This window comes from Microcaecilia unicolor, chromosome 11 (genome assembly GCF_901765095.1).
Source record: "Microcaecilia unicolor chromosome 11, aMicUni1.1, whole genome shotgun sequence".
In the NCBI taxonomy this organism is placed as follows: Eukaryota; Metazoa; Chordata; class Amphibia; order Gymnophiona; family Siphonopidae; genus Microcaecilia; species Microcaecilia unicolor.
The window spans coordinates 44,968,906-44,987,543 of NC_044041.1; the positions used below are offsets into that span (position 1 = coordinate 44,968,906).

At 44.1% G+C, this 18,638-nt stretch overlaps 1 protein-coding gene and 1 long non-coding RNA gene across 2 annotated transcripts in view; one reads left to right on the top strand and one right to left on the bottom strand.

The window, feature by feature from the left end:
* Nucleotides 1-18,638, top strand: part of TMEM132C (transmembrane protein 132C) — a 503,591-nt gene that overhangs the window by 29,791 nt on the left and 455,162 nt on the right.
* On the bottom strand, nucleotides 217-18,319 carry LOC115480773. Its single transcript, XR_003943863.1, has 3 exons — nucleotides 18,309-18,319; nucleotides 3,127-3,134; nucleotides 217-317 (listed from the first exon to the last, which is right to left on the bottom strand). It is a non-coding gene; the product is annotated as an uncharacterized LOC115480773 (long non-coding RNA).

Genomic DNA, 18,638 nt, shown 5'->3' on the forward strand with positions numbered 1-18,638 from the left:
TACAGCCCCATCCTAGTCTGTGCTGAACTGATGTTTGCTGAACTTTAGAGGTGATGCCGTATAATCCAGGTTCTCTGTAGGGATTTGTACATCTCAGGGTGAAATTAATGGTGTGCACAGAAGAAAAATGTTTTCTGTTATTATGTCATTTCTGTTGTTTTATTTTCCCATGTATATCTTCTCTTTAGTTTTAGCATATACTGGGCTAGATTCTATATATGGTGCCTGAAAAATCTGCGCTGAAAGAAAAATACGCCTAGGTATATTCTATAAAATGCCTAAATTTAGCTATACTTTATAGATTAAGCCTAAATTTCCTTGCAGATTATAGAATACACTGAGCACTCCTCCTCACAACTAAATTTAGTTGCGAGCAGTTACGCCAAGTAAAATTTCGCATACCGATGCCTAAATTAGGCGTGGATTGGATGTATTTTATAACAACATAAGTACTTAAGTATTGCCATACTGGGAAAGACCAAAGGTCCATCGAGCCCAGCATCCTGTTTCCAACAGTGGCCAATCCAGGTCAATACCCGGCAAGATCCCAAAAATGTACAAAACATTTTATACTGCTTATCCCAGAAATAGTGGATTTTCCCCAAGTTCATTTAATAATGGTCTATGGACTTTACCTCTAGGAAGCCGTCCAAACTTTTTTAAACTCCGCTAAGCTAACTGCCTTTACCACATTCTCTGGCAACAAATTCCAGAGTTTAATTACATGTTGAATGAAGAAAAATTTTCTCCGATTCATTTTAAATTTACTGCATTGTAGCTTCATCTCATGCCCCCTAGTCCTAGTGTTTTTGGAAAGCGTGAACAGACGCTTCACATCTACCCGTTCAACTCCATTCATTATTTTATAGACCTCTATCATATCTCCCCTCAGCCGCCTTTTCTCCAAGCTGAAAAGCCCTAGCCGCTTTAGCCTTTCCTCATAGGGAAGTCGTCCCATCCCCTTTATCATTTTCGTCGCCCTTCTCTGCACCTTTTCTAATTCCACTATATCTTTTTTGAGATGCAGCGACCAGAGTTGAGAAACGCCTATGATCCGCCCATTCCATGCCCATGGCCATGCCCCCTTCCAATTATGCGACTTAGAATTTACGCGCATCATGTTGCAGAATATGCTTAGACAGTTGTACAGGTAAATTCTAAATAATGCCAATTAGTATCAAGAATTGATTGTTAATTGGCAATTATCAACACTGATTGGTTTGTTAACTAATTACGTTGCGTGTCTAAATCCAGAATACGATCAGATTTGCACGTGCAGATTAAGTGGCGCTGTATAGAATCCAGGGACTATGGGGTAATATTCCACCAGTAGTGATCAGCATTTTTTAAAACATTAACTACCACTGCCAAAATTATGCCTGGCTATTCAATGCCAGGCCGTGTCCGGGTACCGACATTAAATGTCTGGGTATGTAGGGCCAGCTGGCATCTAACCAGATAATTGCTGATATTCAGCTCTTAACTGGACGTTACACAGGACACAGACAGGACAGCTATTTATGTGGACCCATTTAGTTAATCTATCTGGTTAACAGATGGATTTTGGCACTTATCAAGGTGCACCGAAAAATGGCCTGTGCTGGTGTAGGCGCGTGTTTTGGACGCACGCAGATCCATTTTTCAGTGTGCCTGCAAAAAAAGGTCTTTTTTTTCCCAATATGGACGTGCGGCAAAATAAAAATTGGGACGTGTCCATTTTGGGCATGAGACCTTACTGCCACCCATTGACTTAGTGGTAAGGTGTCATACATGAACTGGGCGGTAATCGTCAGCGCACATACACTGCCGATTACTGCCCGGTTAGTGCCACACGGTAGAAAATAAAAAAATATATATTTTCTGCCACGTGTATCGGATGCGAGTAAAAATTGGAATTACCGCCCAGGGCAAGTGGTAGCCAGACGGTAGTTCCAAATTGACGCATATTGGACACGTGTAGGTGACTACGTGCCTTAGTAAAAGGGCCCCTAAGTGACTTCGCCCCCACCCCGCCCCAGGATCACTCGCACAATAGCTGGTTTCACAATAGTGTAGTCTAATGGTTAATGCGGTGACCTAGCGGTAAGGGCTTTCACGTTACATGCACAGTTATCGGTTGGCATGCGCCAACTGTCAATTCACACGCACGTGGTAGGAAATAAAAAAATACTTTGTCCCATTATTAAGGAATCACAAGGCGCTCCAGTGGGAATCAAACCCAGTTCTGCTGGTTCTTAGGCCACTGCCATTAGGCTACTCCTCCACTCAAAGGCCTAGAAATGATCTAATAGCTTTATTTTTTTTAAGTTACTTGACACTTGTGTTGTTTTTTTATTGGACTAGCTTAAGAAAAATCCTTCTCCTTTTGAAGTGTGTGTTGTAGTCCTATTTGCCTGCAGGGCTGCGTTTCAGTAGAAAGGATGCTTTGCCGAAGATGTACTTTAATGCACAGATTAGACAAGCAGCTTGCACTTACATATACACTTGGAGATGGATTTTATGGTGCAACATCTGTCATCAGTTTAGCTCGTGCAATTATCGTAAATCTGAACAAAAACTGGTGAATGAGAGCCAAGATGAATTTGGTCAGTAGAAATGTAGCCCAACTGGCTCAGTTTCATTTGGAGAGTTACTGGTTTCCAGAAGAATGTATGGATATTAAACAGAGATACGGGGCAAAGAGAGGAACTCTTTTTGTGAGGTTCTATCCACTGTTCCCTCTAAACTGAGCGAGTGTCCTCCAGCTGCATTGCTGCCACTAGGGGGCGGTGCTTCAATATTGTGTTTTCAGTCTCTAGGGACAGGCAGGTTCCTTGGAGTCCTGCAGAGCTTGCCTGTCCGCTTCAGTGGCATAGCTACGGGGGGCCACAGCCCCCCAGAAATTGGCTCTGAGCCCCTGGTTTGGCTGGCAGGGGTCCCCAACCCCCGCCAGCAGAAGCCTTTGTCCAACACTGGTCTTACGGCAGCACTGGAGACCAGTGCTGGACAAAGGCTTCAGCTGGTGGGTGTTGGGGACCCCCGCCAACCAAGGTATATGCAGCGGCGGCAGTGGGGGGGGGGGGGGCGGTGGGGCAGCAGACCAAAATGTGCCCCCCCCCCCCACTTTGGGCTCTGGCCCACTCCCACCTCAAGGTCTGGCTATACCCCTGAAACAGCACCCCCCCACCTCCGGCAGTGCTGTAGGTGGAGGACTCCCATTCAGCTTAGAGGGAACAGTGATCCTATCTGCTGAGTAAGGTGTGTGGTTACCACCACTGAATTTCACCGGTGCTCACATTTTTTCCAGCTCTGCCCCTCCTCTGCTTCCGAATTCACTAACTGGACAGTACTGCTGCAATCAGAGGGGATATTCAGTGGCACCACTTAGTTAAGTATCACTAAATATCCCCTTCCAGCCTGCTGATCAGAGTTTAGTGGGCAGGAGCCTCTCCTGCCTCTCAAATCTCTTTGAGGGGTCCTTTTACTAAGCTGTGTTAGGGCCTACACACACCCAACATGCGCCAATTCCAAGTTACCACCCGGCTACTGTGTGTGCCGGGCGGTAATTTCATTTCTGGCATGTGTCCCCTACGCATGGCGTGCGGTTCTACCGGGCGGTAAAAGGCATTTGATGTACCTAGATCCTTACCACCCAGTTAACGCGTGAGACCTTACCACTAAGTCAATGGCTGAAAAATGGCCTGCGGTAGTGTAACCACGTGTTTTGGATACACACAGAATCATTTTTCAGTGCACCTGTAAAAATGCCTTTTTTTATTTTGACTGAAAATGGACGTGCGTCAAAATGAAAATTGCTGTGCGCCCATTTTGGGTCTGAGACCTTACTACCAGCAATAGACCTAGCGGTAAAGAATCTGTGCAGTAATGACCTATGCACGTCAAATACCACTTGGCGCGCGTCCATTATGTGCGCCAGAAAATAAAAAAATATTTTTCAGACGCGCATAGCGCACGCACGCCAAAATTGAAATTACCGCAAGGGCCACGCGGTAACCAGGCAGTAACTCCAGTTTGGCGCACGTGCATCGCACGTAGGCGCCTATGCAGCTTAGTAAAAGGAGGCCTATGTGTCATTACATTTAGGCACTATAGAATAGTGCGTAGTTGGAATATTGGCATTTACACACATATGTGGACATAATATTCACTTAGATGCCAGTATTTCTTATGATTTATGTGCATTTTTGGCACCTAAATGTTGGCATGTTCTTTACAAAAGTACCCACATTATGTGAAATAGTTAATGCCACCTCAATAAGGGTTGATAACTCCATGTTGGTTAGCTATAATGCAGTTAACAAGTGGAAGTGTATTGTCTACTCTAATTATATGGAAACATGCTGGTGATGCCCCTAATAGTTAAACATGGAGGATTTGCTATTACTGAATGTTAATTTTACCAACTAACCCATGGTAACTGTACAACCTCATACAAATTAGTAATTACATCTAATAGGAATTTAAGGAGACTTCTTTCTGCAGGATCCATATAAAAATAGATCTCTCTTTCAGTAGAGGGATATTCATTCCATCCACGATAAGCACTCAGAGGGGAGTGAGAGACAGATGGGGGGGGGGGGGGGGGGAGAGAACTAATTATTCAAAGAGGTATCTCGTTCTTCATTGGTCTACCTCTCCCCAAGACAACAAATACAAAGTGGACAAAATGGGAATGGAATGGATATCCTTTATTCTATGGCCCTCTGCACTATTATGGCGTCATTATCTTGTCAAATAGAAAGGCGACCCAAAAACGAAGAGATGAATACAGTGTATCACCAATATGGAACAATGAAGGTGGTTTATTGAAAAAACACAGATCCGACACAGTTAAATCATCTTCACTATGTCAATACTGGTGTTACATTTTTAGTTCATCTCTTTGTTGTTCAGTCATTCTGGATTCTCTGTACCAGGTCATCTTGGTGTTATTATCTTTTCAACTACGTAGGAGGAACTATAACCTAAGAGCAAGAGAAAGTGTTCCCTAGCAATGCAGAAGTTAATAGTACAACTCTTTCATTAAAAATTTGTACAGCAAGCCTATTTAATTCACCATATGCATGTCATGGAAGCTACAATATCTCAGGGCCTGACAGCTACCGTATTCATAATATTGCTTTATACTAGTGAGTTGTGTCTATTTATAATGAAGCAATATATCTCTTCAGTCCCTGTCCTGGTACTGAGGTTTGGACAACTTATTGTCTAATTTCTCATAAACATTATTTTTGTTGTTACGAAAAATTGGATCCGCAGCTATAGTTGAGTCTACATTGCATAAAGTGTAAAGGTGGAGCTTTGCTATGTAAATGTGTGTCTGATGACATCACTGAAGCATCTGAAATTAGTTACAGTCTTAATTACAGTTTGGATTAAATTAGGGACCCATTACACATTGAATAATTGAAACCCTGCTGAGACCACATCTGCTAACTCCTAATTACATCCCATGATTTTGCTAAACTTGAAGTAGGCATCTTTATTTCATCCTTGGTGTAACTAATTAATTGACAAGAGTAATGCAGTCAGGCCCCTGACCATTAATTAACTCTTTTTAAACAGTCATTTAGAAATGAGGCAACTTTTTTTTGCTAGTTAATTGTTGCTGATTTTAGGTGTTTTTGTTCTTTCATGGGGAACCTCAGGGAAATGGCAGATGCCACGGAATAGTATAGAAGAAACTCCATTTTCCCAGATTGAAATACACAGTGGAACAGTTTGGTAGACATATTGCTCTGACTTTTTGGTAGATGAGCTTCGAAATCTAGTTCAGCGTTTAGACAGCTCTGCATGTTGTTGGAGTTTCTAGGTTTCTTAGGATCACGGGAATTCTAACTGGTAAATGCTGACTCAGGAAGTTGTCCTTTTTTGTACTTATTGAGGATTTATTTTCTAAATTACAGAATACTAGTAAAAAAGCCCCGTTTCTGATGCAAATGAAACGGGGAGCTAGCAAGGTTTTCTTCTGGGTGCATGTGGGAGTGTGTGTGTCCCTGCCCTCTCTCCCTTCCCCTCTGCTCTCTGTCCCCTCCCCCCTCGGAGTCCAGTCCTTCAGTGTTAAGTTTCCTGCTGTGTTTGTGTTACAGAGATAGTGAGGGCTTCTGCCCTCTCTCGCCTCCCCCCTCTGAGTCCTTCACTGTTACAGAGAGAGCGATTTGATTTCGTGCTTTGCTGTGTTTTCCTTCACTGTTTGTGTTAGAGAGAGTGAGGGCGGGGCAGACACTCATGGGGAAACCGGATATCTCTCCCCCTTCACACTTCTGGCTGGAGGCTTCATTTAGAACGTTGGTGGTGCCTTTTATATATAGAGATACAGTAAATTGCTGAGATATTCTAGAAAGCTTTGCCTTTTATGTCACTTTTTGGCTCATAACAAATGCAAATCTTTCTGAAATGTGTCTAGGCTGAAGAAAGTTGAACTCAATACACTGAGGTTCCTTTATTCAAATCAATGTAAATATATAGCATTGCCATGCAAAGGAGAAACACTGTCCATTCATGTTCTGTTCATCATTATTCCAGTTTCTCTTCTCCCAGTTCACTGCAGTGCTCCCTAGGGTGCCCCACTGCTCTGCTGGGATGTTTGTGTGGCCAGTTTTCTAAGAATGCTATGTCCCAATGGCTTGATTTTGTGCGTTTTTCACCCGGACGTTCTTTTTTTTTGAAAATGGTCAAAAAAGATAAACATACTGAGCACAGCAACATCTAGAAAAGGCTATTTTCTAAACAAAAAGATAAACATTTTGCTGGTTCAAAAATGGTCATGTTTGGTATTAGATTTCTGGATGTTTTGAGCAAAACATCCAAAGTCGGATTTAGAGTCATATCGAAAATGCCCCTCCACACATACGTTGGAGTTTTTAGCTGGCAGCTTTTACAGTGGGAGGCAGCATTTGCCAACACATATGTAGTTTGTTTGGATGCTCAAAAAAATGTTTGTGCACACAGATTGATTGTACACGTGTATAGCTATGACATTAATGTATGTACAACTCATTTGCACAAGTGAAAAATAAACCTTTAGTATGCAACATAAATAAACATCAAACATATAAATGGCGAGTGACCGTACTCACTCAGAAATGCGCAGTAGAGACTTCCCTCTCTGTCCCGCCCTCACATCAATATATGATGATGGGGGCGGGACAGAGAGGGAAACTGTGCGAAGTCGCCAACGTTGCTACCGCTTCCCCCCCCCCCCCCCCGAGGTCTCCGCCCCCCTCCACCCGGCCCGAGCACTGTCTTCGGTATTGAACTTACATCGGCGAAACGCAGAACAGCTGAGCTCCCGTCGCCCTTTCTTCCTTGCCTGTGTCCCGCCCTCGCCGACATTACGTCACACGAGGGCGGGACACAGGCAGAGAAGGAAGGCCGACGGGAGCTCAGCTGATCTGAGTGCTGCCTGCGTTTCGCCGATGTAAGTTCAATACCGAAGAGAGAGCCCGGGCCGGGTGCAGGGGTGGTGGCGTCGACTCCGGGGGGGGGGGGGGGTGGAGGGGCAGCAGCGAGGGGAGGGGGCCTTGCAAAAACCCCATACTAGCCTGTTTTAACGGGCTCAACGGCTAGTATGAAATAAACTAAAAAAAAAAACCCAAAAAACAGGAACAATCCAGAAAAAGAAAATTGACCTAATTTTGTTTTGGCCAATACACATCCCTACAAAAGAGATGTGTGGTGTGTTTTTATTTTTAAGTTAGTTTTGCTTTTCAAAGTATAATTTAAGCTAGAATCTTTCATTTATTCTCCGTTGAAGTGGCTGATGGGTTTCAGGAAACCCTGCTTGTTATCATAGCAAATGCATCTGAGTCAGATGGACCACAGTTTACTGACTGGTTTTAAAGTGTTCCTCTTGGCTTGCTTTCTTTCTTATCGGGTAAGACCTCACCTCACAAGAGTGCTCTGTTCCAGAGAGCATCATTGCCTTGGTCTCTTTTATCTTGTTGGTTAATGCGACATGTAGATGCTTTGAATTAGTAAAGTGTTGGCAGATTTCCTTTGATCTGGAGACACACAAATGGATCTCCTTACAATGACCAGTCAAAGTTCTTTCATGCTGGTTTCCATAATAACCAGGGCAGAACAATTATTAGTGTCAGACATACTGCCGTGGTCCGAATCCCCGCTGAGCTGGCAAAGGGAGATCATTAACAAGTCCCTAGATGTTTCTAATGTCTAGCACTAATAAGAACAGCACTCCAAAAATTTGCCAAACAAACCCTGCTTTCAAAGATTTCTAAATGCTCTTTCGTTTCAGAGCTGGCAATTGTATGGTATTTATCCTGAGAAGCTCTTTCCCCATTATAATAAAACTTGTTGATGCATAGTTCAGGCATTCTCTTCCTGATTACCTCCAATACCCTAAAAGTTTTACATCTGCAATAAAAGGTTCGTCTTAACTTGTAAAATAAATTTGCAAGCCACATTAACTTTTGACTTTCATGTTCAGAAATGAAAGCTTTTCACTCAGAAAGTGGAATTTCTTTAACATTCTGCATTGTTTTTAGTGAACAAAGATTGAAGGTTATGGTACAGAATATGAACTCCCCCCCCCCCCCACCACCACACACACACACACTTGACTCTCGTATGCCTGTGCCATCATTGTTTACTGTGTGTAACATAACAGTATATAGTCATAGTAAAATTTGATAGTTCTGGAAAACAGCTGTTCTTACTTTTTAAAGAGGTAAAAACCCTCCAGCGGCAGTTCAGGGCTCAGGCGCAGTTGAGAAGTGGGCAAGTGATTAGCACAGCTCAGTGTGCAGAAAGGATAAAGTCCAAAATGCAAGAAAGTTGTGCACAGTATTGATATTTATGGAACAAGCGAGGGATTTCAGGATGGTGGTCAAATCTGATAATGTCAAGGTTGCAAAACGCTAGGAAAAGACAGTGGCCATGGCCAAAGCCAGAGAATGCACAGAAAGGTAGAACCAGTAGAAAACTGAGATACGTAAAGAGGAATTTTCGATATAACATCTAAATCCGATTTTGGATGTTTTGCAGAAAACGTCCAAAAATCAAATGGCCTTTTTCGAACCTGAAAGACGTCTATCGGCCATTTCTTAGACATTGTTAGACGTTTTGGAGAAGATTCTATATATGGTGCCTAAAGGAAAATCGTCGCTGAAATTAGTGCCGACTAAGCGTATTCAATTATCGGCACCTAGATTTAGGGGCCGATTATAGAATATGCTTAGTTGATATTTCAGCGCTGATATCTCAGCGCATAGATTTAGGCGCACTGGGCCATATTCTATAACTAGGCGCCTAAGTTTTGGAATGCCCATGAAACGCCCTTTTCCCTGCCCATAACCATGCCCCTTTTTGCCTCCACACGTTAGACGTTCAGTGCAGATCATTACAGAATACGTTTAGCAAGTTGTGCGACTAAATTCTAATTAGTGCTCATTATTGCTTGTTAAGTGCAGTTATCAGCGCTCATTAGCTTGTTAAGACAATTAAGTTACTCACAGAATCATAGAATCCACACTGATTTTGGCGCCTAAAGCTAAGCGCACTATATAGAATCCGGGGGTTTGTGTTCAGTGTGTTCTTTTGTGACCATTTTTTTGAAAAAAAAGCGTTCAAATGAAAAATGCACAAAAACAAGCCATTGGGACATATGGGGGGAGGGGGGAGGCCAGCAGTCTTAATAGACTGGCCGTACAGACATCTCAAAAGAGCAGTGAGGCAGGCACCCTAGGGGGGCACTGCGCAGTGGACTTCACATAAAAGTGCATTTCTCACCATTACCCTCATATATTGCATGGTGAGCCCTCCAAAACCTACCAAAAACATACTGTACCCAAATGAACACCTGTACAATAGCCCTTTTGTCTTCAGGTGTCACCTTATGTGGGTACAGTAGGTTTTAGTGGGTTCGGGAGGGCTCGCACGCTCCACTACAATTGTAATAGACTGGAATATGGGCCTGGGTCCCCTTTCTCTACAGTTCACTGTACCAACCACTAGGCTACTCTAAAGACCTGCTTGCAGCTCTGATAGAACTGGCCATAACATTTGATGCCGTCATAGAGGCTGCTATGTACTGTTTCTTTCACATCATTGGGGGATGGGAGGGGGGTCAGTGACCACTGGGGGAGTAAGTGTGGTCATGCCTTAATCCCACCAGTGGTTATCTGGTCATTAGGGTACCTTTTTATGACTTAGTCATGATTGAAACAGGCCCAAATCAAAGCGTCCAACTTTTAGCCCTGGACGTTTTTGCTTTGTTCCATTATGCCAGAAAAACGTCCAAGTTGTGGGAACGACCAAATCTTGCCCCCCCCTCCCCCAACACACTCCCTTGTGATTTGGATGCACTGCAGATAAACTGCATTGAAAAACATCTTTAAAATATGTTTTCAAAATAGCGATTTGGACGTTTCAAAAATGAGCCCCTAAATTTTATGTGGAGAGAGAAAGAGAGACGGGGGGAGGGAGATCTAGCTATATCTCTAGCTCTCTATATATCTAGATCTAAATCTTTCTTTCTATCTTGATCTAGATACAGTTAGAGAGATAGATATAAACAGTATAAGTATTGCTAAGACTGCGTAGGATAGCTTTAGACAGGTTTGTGGTTAAGAAAAGCATTAAAAAAAAAAATAAAATTAAGAAATAAATAAATAAACCTTATGACGTTAACTCCGAAAGGGTATAGGCAGAATTAAGGCTACCAAAATGGTGCACAGTCTGCTTCAAAAAACTATGAAGTGAGACAGGGGAACGTCAGTAGGTATACCAGAGAGGGGGCGAGAAAGGGAGGGAGGGTTTAATACAGACAACTACCTCAAGCCAGTCAAATACCAGAAGGAAACTTTTTTTCCAATTGAAAGAACATTCTAGAACCAAAAGTCAAGCTATGAGACTCAGAGTATACGCAGGAACAATGTGAGGAAGTATTTCCTGAAAGAGATGATAGAGTTCTTAAAAGCCCAAGGGATCCCTAATTAGGAGGAAGTGAGGAGAAAGCAGGAAGTTAACTGGGACCTGCAAATTTGGGCAGAGATGGAATGATCTTTATAATTATCTACTGTTAATTTCTCCATTGCTGTGAATTTATTTCTACTGGCTATCCCAAATGTCCTTACATTTTTAATCATCATTTTAAAATACCAGTGCAGGAATGCAACAAGGAAAAGAGAATAAAGAAATTAATTTGCTTTCTACCATGGTCCTGTCCATAGCGGAACTTCTGCAGGATTAAATTTTGTAATGGAAACATTAACCAAATAAAGGGAGGGAGGGGGCATTGTCCAATGATTTGTAATAAACTATTTCATAATTTCTAGTTCCACTTTAGCTTTTACTTCTAACCCTGCAAATTAGAAATTAATGTGACTGGTAGAATTAAGTTCAGTCTGCAAACCCAGCCAGCAATATCTATAGAACGAGAATCAATTTGGAAACAGTGCATGTAATTTATCATTATTGCTTCTGTGAAATTCAATTGTAAAGAAATATGATATTCTCTATACCTCAATATTTCATTCTGCTGCTGTGTTTGCACCCGTGCTCATGTCTAAATGTGAATATTTGTGCTCAAGGTGGGTGGACATAACTGTTCCGCTTTCTAAGTCATTTTGTACTTCTGCATTTTGACCTTTAACAGAAAACAGCATATAAATAAAACTGTCTATCCTATGGTAGAGGGTGCTGTATGTCTGCTTTGCATGTTCTGGAGTCAAAAGTTGCCAGCTGTGATAAATGACAATACTGAAAAAAACATTATTGGAATGTCTTCAAAGCTGTGATATGCTACAGCAGTGATTCTCAACCAGTGTGTCCAAAGAGATGGGAGGTGTGCCAGAAAAAATTCTGGTGTAGACAGCAAGCCAGAGTTTTTTTTACAACCATCACTACCTGCAAGCTGGGAAGACCATCAATCTTGAGAATCAGGTTCTTCAAATCCCTGTAACTGGTCCCTATTTCTGCTTCCCCACTACCCCCAATAATAGCCAACTAAACATGTCACAGGCCTGTTATCTGCTGTAATAGTTTCTGAGTAGCATATTTGCAGGTTTTTCTGTTGCTTCACAGTATCTGGCAGTGGAGGGATTTTGCGTTGCTGTTACTGAAGTGACACCAGAATTTGAATGTATAATTTGCTTTGTTGTATGGCAAGTGAGAAATCTGGGATCGATGTGTTGCATACAGCTCTTTCATATGGGATAGGCAAATTCACACTAGCTTTATAATTAAACAATGAAATATTTAGGTGTGCTTTGTTCAGCTGTAGTGTTCTGTGTGTCATATATATATTGTCAGGTGTGTCATAACAGAAGAAAAGTTGAAAACCACTGTGCTAAAGGGAGCTCCTTGCTAAATAATTGTATGAAAACAATCTCGGAGCTAATGGAGCAGAGCTGGCGAGAGCTCCTTGTTAACACAGTTGTGCTTCACTGTTTCAAAGACTGTGAAAAAAAAGAGAAAAAGTAGTGGGTAGACAAAATGTATTTCTAAACAGTAGGTTTATGTATGTTAAAAACAGATTCAGACTTGATGCAGTCCTGCGTTTTGGCGCTGCCTGATTACCACTGGGCAGTGGCGTAGCTAGGTGGGGCCACGGGGACCTAGGCCCCCCCAAATTCACTCAGGGCCCATGGTTGTCTGCTCTTTCTTCCCCTCACATCAGACACGTTCCTTTTAGTGAAATTGAGTGGGGGAGGGTCGGCGGCAGAAGGATCGAAAGTAGAGGGGGCCAAGGCTAAATTTGTGGGGGCCCATGCCCCCGTGGCCCCACCTAGCTACACCCCTGCCTGAAACTACCATTGGCTCAATGCAGGTGCCAGCGGCAGTTCCACCCCTAGCGCATGCCATTTCTGGCGCTAGCAGAAATATTTTTGTGCAGGGGGTTATCCAGCGGTAATCGGGCAGCTTTGCGTGCTGCTCGTTTAGCGCGGGAGCCCTTACCACCACCTCACATTTCATTTTTTGCTCTTTTAACCCGCTGTATTAAAAGGGACCCTGGCGTGAGGCAAAAATGGCCGCCGCTGCTAGTGCATGGCCCCTTTTTCCACAGTAGTATGCCTGCTGAAACCAGGTGTAAATGCTAGCACCCAAGTTTTAAGATATGCGCTATGGGAGTTAGGCGCACTGCCTTATAGAATAGCGAACAGCCAGATGCATGAGCAAATTCCAGTGGGTGCCAATTAACGTCAGTAATTGGTTTTTAGAATTCAGTTATTGATGGTTAACAGCTCGTTAGCCAATTAATTTGCACATACATCTTGGGAGGGCGCCCAAATTTGGGTGCCACGTATAGAATCCGAGGGTCTGGTATTTTACCCATACTTACCTCTGGTTAAATGTCTGCAAAGCAGGGGCGTAGCCAGATGCCCAATTTTGGGTGGGCCTGAGCCCAAGATGGGTGGGCAGAAGAGCCATGCCCCATCCCTCAGGTGATTTGATCTCTCCTTCTCTCACCTGCATGCCATATGGTCTCTCAAACACACACACCCCTCCCCTGCATATCTTTTAAATAGCAGATTTTCACCGGCAGCATGCAGCAACTAATACACACTGCTCATGGTGGCCCCACAGCCTTCCCTCTGATGCAACTTCCTGTTTCCGCATAGGCAGGAATCAGAGGAAAGGCTGTGGTGCTGGTATGAGCAGTATGCATCATCGCTGCTCACTGCAGGTGAAGATCTGCTATTTACAAAGTATACAAGAGGGACAGTTGTTGGGAGTTTTCGGATGGTGCGACTTTGGGATCCCTGCCAGCCACATCATAGATGTGCTGCTACTGGGTGGGCCTGAACCTAAAGTGGGTGGGCCAGGGCCCACCCGGGCCCACCCTTGGCTACTCCACTGCTACAAAGGGTGGAGTATTTTCCTGGTAATTAATTTAATTTAGCAGTATGATTTGAACTATTGGCACATTCTAGTAATTCATATTATTTGAGAATCTTATGTACAGAAACTGTCTGCTGTCATCCGAAGATAAAACAAACCACTTTAAAAGTAGAGTACTACTACTACTTAACATTTCTAGAGCGCTACTAGGGTTACACAGCGCTGTACAATTTAACAAAGAGAGACAGTCCCTGCTCAAAGAGCTTACAATCTAATAGACAAGTGAACGGTCGGTCCGATAGGGGCAGTCAAATTGGGGCAGTCTGGATTCACTGAACGGTAAGGGTTAGGTGCCGAACGCAGCATTGAAGAGGTGGGCTTTAAGCAAAGATTTGAAGACGGACAGGGAGGGGGCTTGGCGTAAGGGCTCAGGAAGGTTGTTCCAAGCATAGGGTGAGGCGAGGCAGAATGAGCGGAGCCTGGAGTTGGCGGTGGTGGAGAAGGGTACTGAGAGGAGGGATTTATCCTGTGAACGGAGGTTACGGGCGGGAACGTAAGGGGATCCCAAAAGAGTACAGTGGTGCGTGGCTTGCTCTGCTCTTTTTGAGCTACATTTCACTCCCAGTTTGATGTACAGATGTGTTAACCATTAGGTTTAGAGATTCCAATCCAGTTCAGTCGTGCTCTTGCACTCTTTGTCCAGTTTCTGCCACTCAAATGCTTCATCCTCCAGTGAGTATGTTTGCATTCATTGCATCCCAGTGCGGTAGTCAATGGATTAATTACTCCCAGATTCTTCTAAAGAGTTTCACAACTTTAGCTTTTAATGGATTTTGTTCTCCCACTAGGGCTATGGCCATAGCTTGTCAAAGCATTCAGAGTGGTTCCATGGGTCAGTGCTTTCCAATGGAGAGGCAGTATTAAAGGAGCCATGATGGTGACTTCTGAGGGCAGTTTTCTTGACATTTTGGAAAAATAGAGAGGGAAATTTTGGGCCTGAGGGTCATTGTCGTTCACAGGAAACAATTCTTAGCTCTTGTACAATAAAGAAAGGGGGCATTTTCCCCCTTTGAATGCTTCTTCGTACATTTAGAAAAGCCTCATAGGCCTTCTCTTTTTCTTTTGGTTACTCAGGGGTTCCCTCTGTCCGGCATCTCTAGGCATCCAGTTCCTGAACCCTTTTCTACTAAGCTGTGGCATCATGAGCCTTCACCCACAACTACTCAGTGGGAGACTGAGGGAGTACCTTCCCAACTCAGCTCAGCCCTTAGATTGTCAATCCTTAGGGGCCACAAGCCAGGAACTGATGGCTGAGACACTTGCCTTCTTTGTCCCTTGCCTTCAGAGCATCCCCGTCCTTCACCTGTCCAGGAAGCAGAGTCCTTGCTCAGGAATCAAATCCCAGTTTTCTGCATGACAGTTATGTAGCACTGCTACTCAGAAGTGTAGCCAGGTTGTGACATCGGGAGGGGGAGCAGAGAGTGGATTGTTTAAGTGCGTGCACGCACTGCATAGGCGTGACAGACCTCACGAAAAATAGGCACTGGTTACAATGGAAGTACATTTGGGGGAGCAGTCACTCCCCTCGCACCCCACCTAGCTACGCCACTGTTGCCACTCACCTACCAGGTTGACCCCTCATAGAATCTTGTTTCATCGTCAGGTCGATGGTTCAGCTCATGACAGTCTACAGTTTTGAAACTGACCATTGCGGGTCAATTTACAACCTGATATTCAGTGCTGATCACTGCCAGCTACCTTAGCCCCCAATATTCAGTGCCGAGCCATGTCTGGGCACCGGGGTACTGAATATTGGTACATGGGCTGGGCAGCAGGACTTATGCAGGCCTAGCCAGTTTTCAGCCCCAGGCCACATAAGAGTTATGCGGGCCTCAGCTAAATATTGGGCCGGGACCCACATAAGTATTTTTAAAAATTGAAGCCTCCCTTAGCCCCTGATGTGTTGCATCCCCTCCCTCCCTCTCCCCCTCCCAACCTGTGGCAACAAACCACTCCCCTCTCTGTAGTTCAGGTAGCTCCTCCCTTCCCCCCCCCCCCCCCCGGGCCTACCTTAATCCCTGGTGGTCCAGTGGTGGATTGTTGGGGGCAGGAGCAGAGCCCCCTCACTCCTGTCTCTTGCAACATGTTTGCAAAATGGCTGCTGCGACTTCTCACAACAGTTCACGGTACTTCATGTGAGGGTTTAGAGGTTGTGGGGTTGGGATAGGTGGCATTTGGGGAAGGGGGAGAGGGAGTGGGTTTTGGCCATAACTTGGGAGGGGAGGGGATGCAACATTTCAGGGGCTGGGGGGGCTTCAATTAAAAAAAAAATGCTTATGCAGGCCCTGGACCAGCCTGATATTTTTTTGCTACATTTATACCCTGTGCTTTCCCACTCATGGCAGGCTCATTGTGGCTTACATGGGGCAATGGAGGGTTAAGTGACTTGCCCAGAGTCACAAGGAGCTGCTTGTGCCTGAAGTGGGAATTGAACTCAGTTCCCCAGGACCAAAGTCCACCACCCTAACCACTAGGCCACTCCTAGGGCCTGCATATGTTTAAGTGGGTGAATTTAGGGCAGCTTTTGAGCTGCACTAAATTTACCCACTTAAGCTTATGTGGGCATCAGCTGAATATCAACGGCACCCGCATAAGCCCCGGCTCCTCCCCAACTCACCCCCGGCCTGCCCCTTACTGGCCCACTTTTTTGGGGCCAGTCAGAGGAGATATTCAGCGGCATTGCCTGGTTTAGTGCCTGCTGAATATCAGCGGTTGGGTGGGGACAGGTGATTTAAGCAGGCCAGAGCCTCTCTGGCCCACTTAAATCACTTTGAATATCGGACTCATGGAGGTGGAGGCATTACTTTTCATTTAACTCTCGTAAATGGACCTCCTTCATGAGAAGACATAAGAATTGTTGAAATGTGGATCCTTGTCAAAGTTAGAGTTACTGTAGAGAGGAAATAATCATGGTGGAAGTAGATGGACATAAATGCAGTGGAATAGATTGACATAAGTGCTGACAATTTGTTAAAGCTTTGGACAAAAATGGTGTTGTAAGTGTGCAGTGATTGGAAAATAGTGCCTGATTAAAGATCTATTCTAGGACACAAGTTTTTTTATCTGAGCATAAAAACATAAGAACATAAGTGTTGCCATATTGTGGCAGACCGAAGGTCCATCAAGCCCAGTATCCTGTTTCCAACAGTGGCCGATCCAGGTTCCAAGTACCTGGCAAGATCCCAAAAGAGTAAAATAGATTTTATGCAGTTTATCATAGAAATAAGCAGTGGATTTTCCCCAAGTCCATCTTATTAATAGCTTATGGATTTTTCCTTTAGGAAATTAGCCAAAAGTTTTTAAACCCTGGTAAGCTAACTACTTTCACCACGGTCTCTGGCAACAAATTTAAGGGTTTAATTACACATTGAGTGAAGAAATATAAAAACTCTTTATTGGAAAAACTGGTGTTGAAAATTTCTGTATGACTAAGATTTCCTGGAGAACATATTGAAACTGATTTTCACCTTCATGACAAACGTTTGGGTTGAGCCAAAGCGAATCAGTCTATGTATTTTATGATGCACAACTTTGTTAAGTTCTACAGTAAGCTTCTCAACAGCTTTCTGAGAATCTTTTTTTTTTTTTTGGCCTGGTATTTAACATTTTCTATCAAGAATTATTATGTGGTCAGAAAAAGAAAACCCTACTTAATCCCGAGTCTGTATGGATAATTATAGGAAATGCCAGGCAAAGATTTTCAGCAGCGCTTTACAAACAAATATGAGGGTTAAATTAAAAGCAATGTCTTCATCTCTATAATTTTTGTTTAAATGAAAGGGATTTGATATACTGCCTTTCTGTGGTTACAATCAAAGCTGTTTTTACATATAATATAAAGGTACTTATTTTGTACCTGGTGCAGTGGAGGGTTTTGGGGTCCTTTTACCAAGCTGCGGGAAAAATGGCCCTGAGCTAGTGGCAGGGGCCGTTTCTCCCATGTACCAGGGCCCTTTTTACTGTAGCGGGTAAAAATACCCCAGGCACACATGGCCACATGTTAAGAGAACTCTTACCGCATGGCCATGCGATGGGGAGCCCTTACCGCCACCCACTGAGGTGGCGAGAAGGGCTCCTGTGCTGACCTGGTGGTAATCACCAGGTTACCACAATGCAAGCCATTTCTGGGGGGTTCTTTTTCCCCTGGAAATAGCTCATGCTCAGGGCAGGAGTACCGCCAGTCGTTGCATTGGGAGAGCGAGTGGTAAGCCCGCATTGGGCTTACTGCCGCTTTGTATAAGGCCTCATAAGTGACTTGCCCAGAGTCACAAGGAGCTGCAGTGTGAACTGAGCACAGTTCCCCACGTTCTCAGGGCAGGGCACTAACCATTAGGTTACTCCTCTGTAAGCATTAGTCTGCAAGCTGCATATGCAGTGTGCATAACGTGTTTACATGGACAAGGCATGTGTGGGACACAGAAGAATTCCATATTTACATGCATAACTTATAGAATACTATAATTGGCCTTTTTACTAAGCTGCAGTAAAAGGGGCCCTGTGTTAGCAATGGCAGCTGTTTTTGCTGGGCGCCAGGGCCCCTTTTACCGCAGTGGGTAAAAAGTCCCAAAAAAGAAATGGCCATGCGGTAAATTAGCACTTGCCGCCTTGCCAATTCAGAGGGAGCACGTACCGCCACCCACTGAAAAGGCTTCCCGCACTAACATATTTTTTCAAGTCTTTCCGCTAGCACCAGAAATGCTGCGCACTGGGGTGGAACTACCGCTGGCGCCCATGTTGGGCCGGCGGTAGCTCCGGATGGCTGCGCAGAAAGCCTT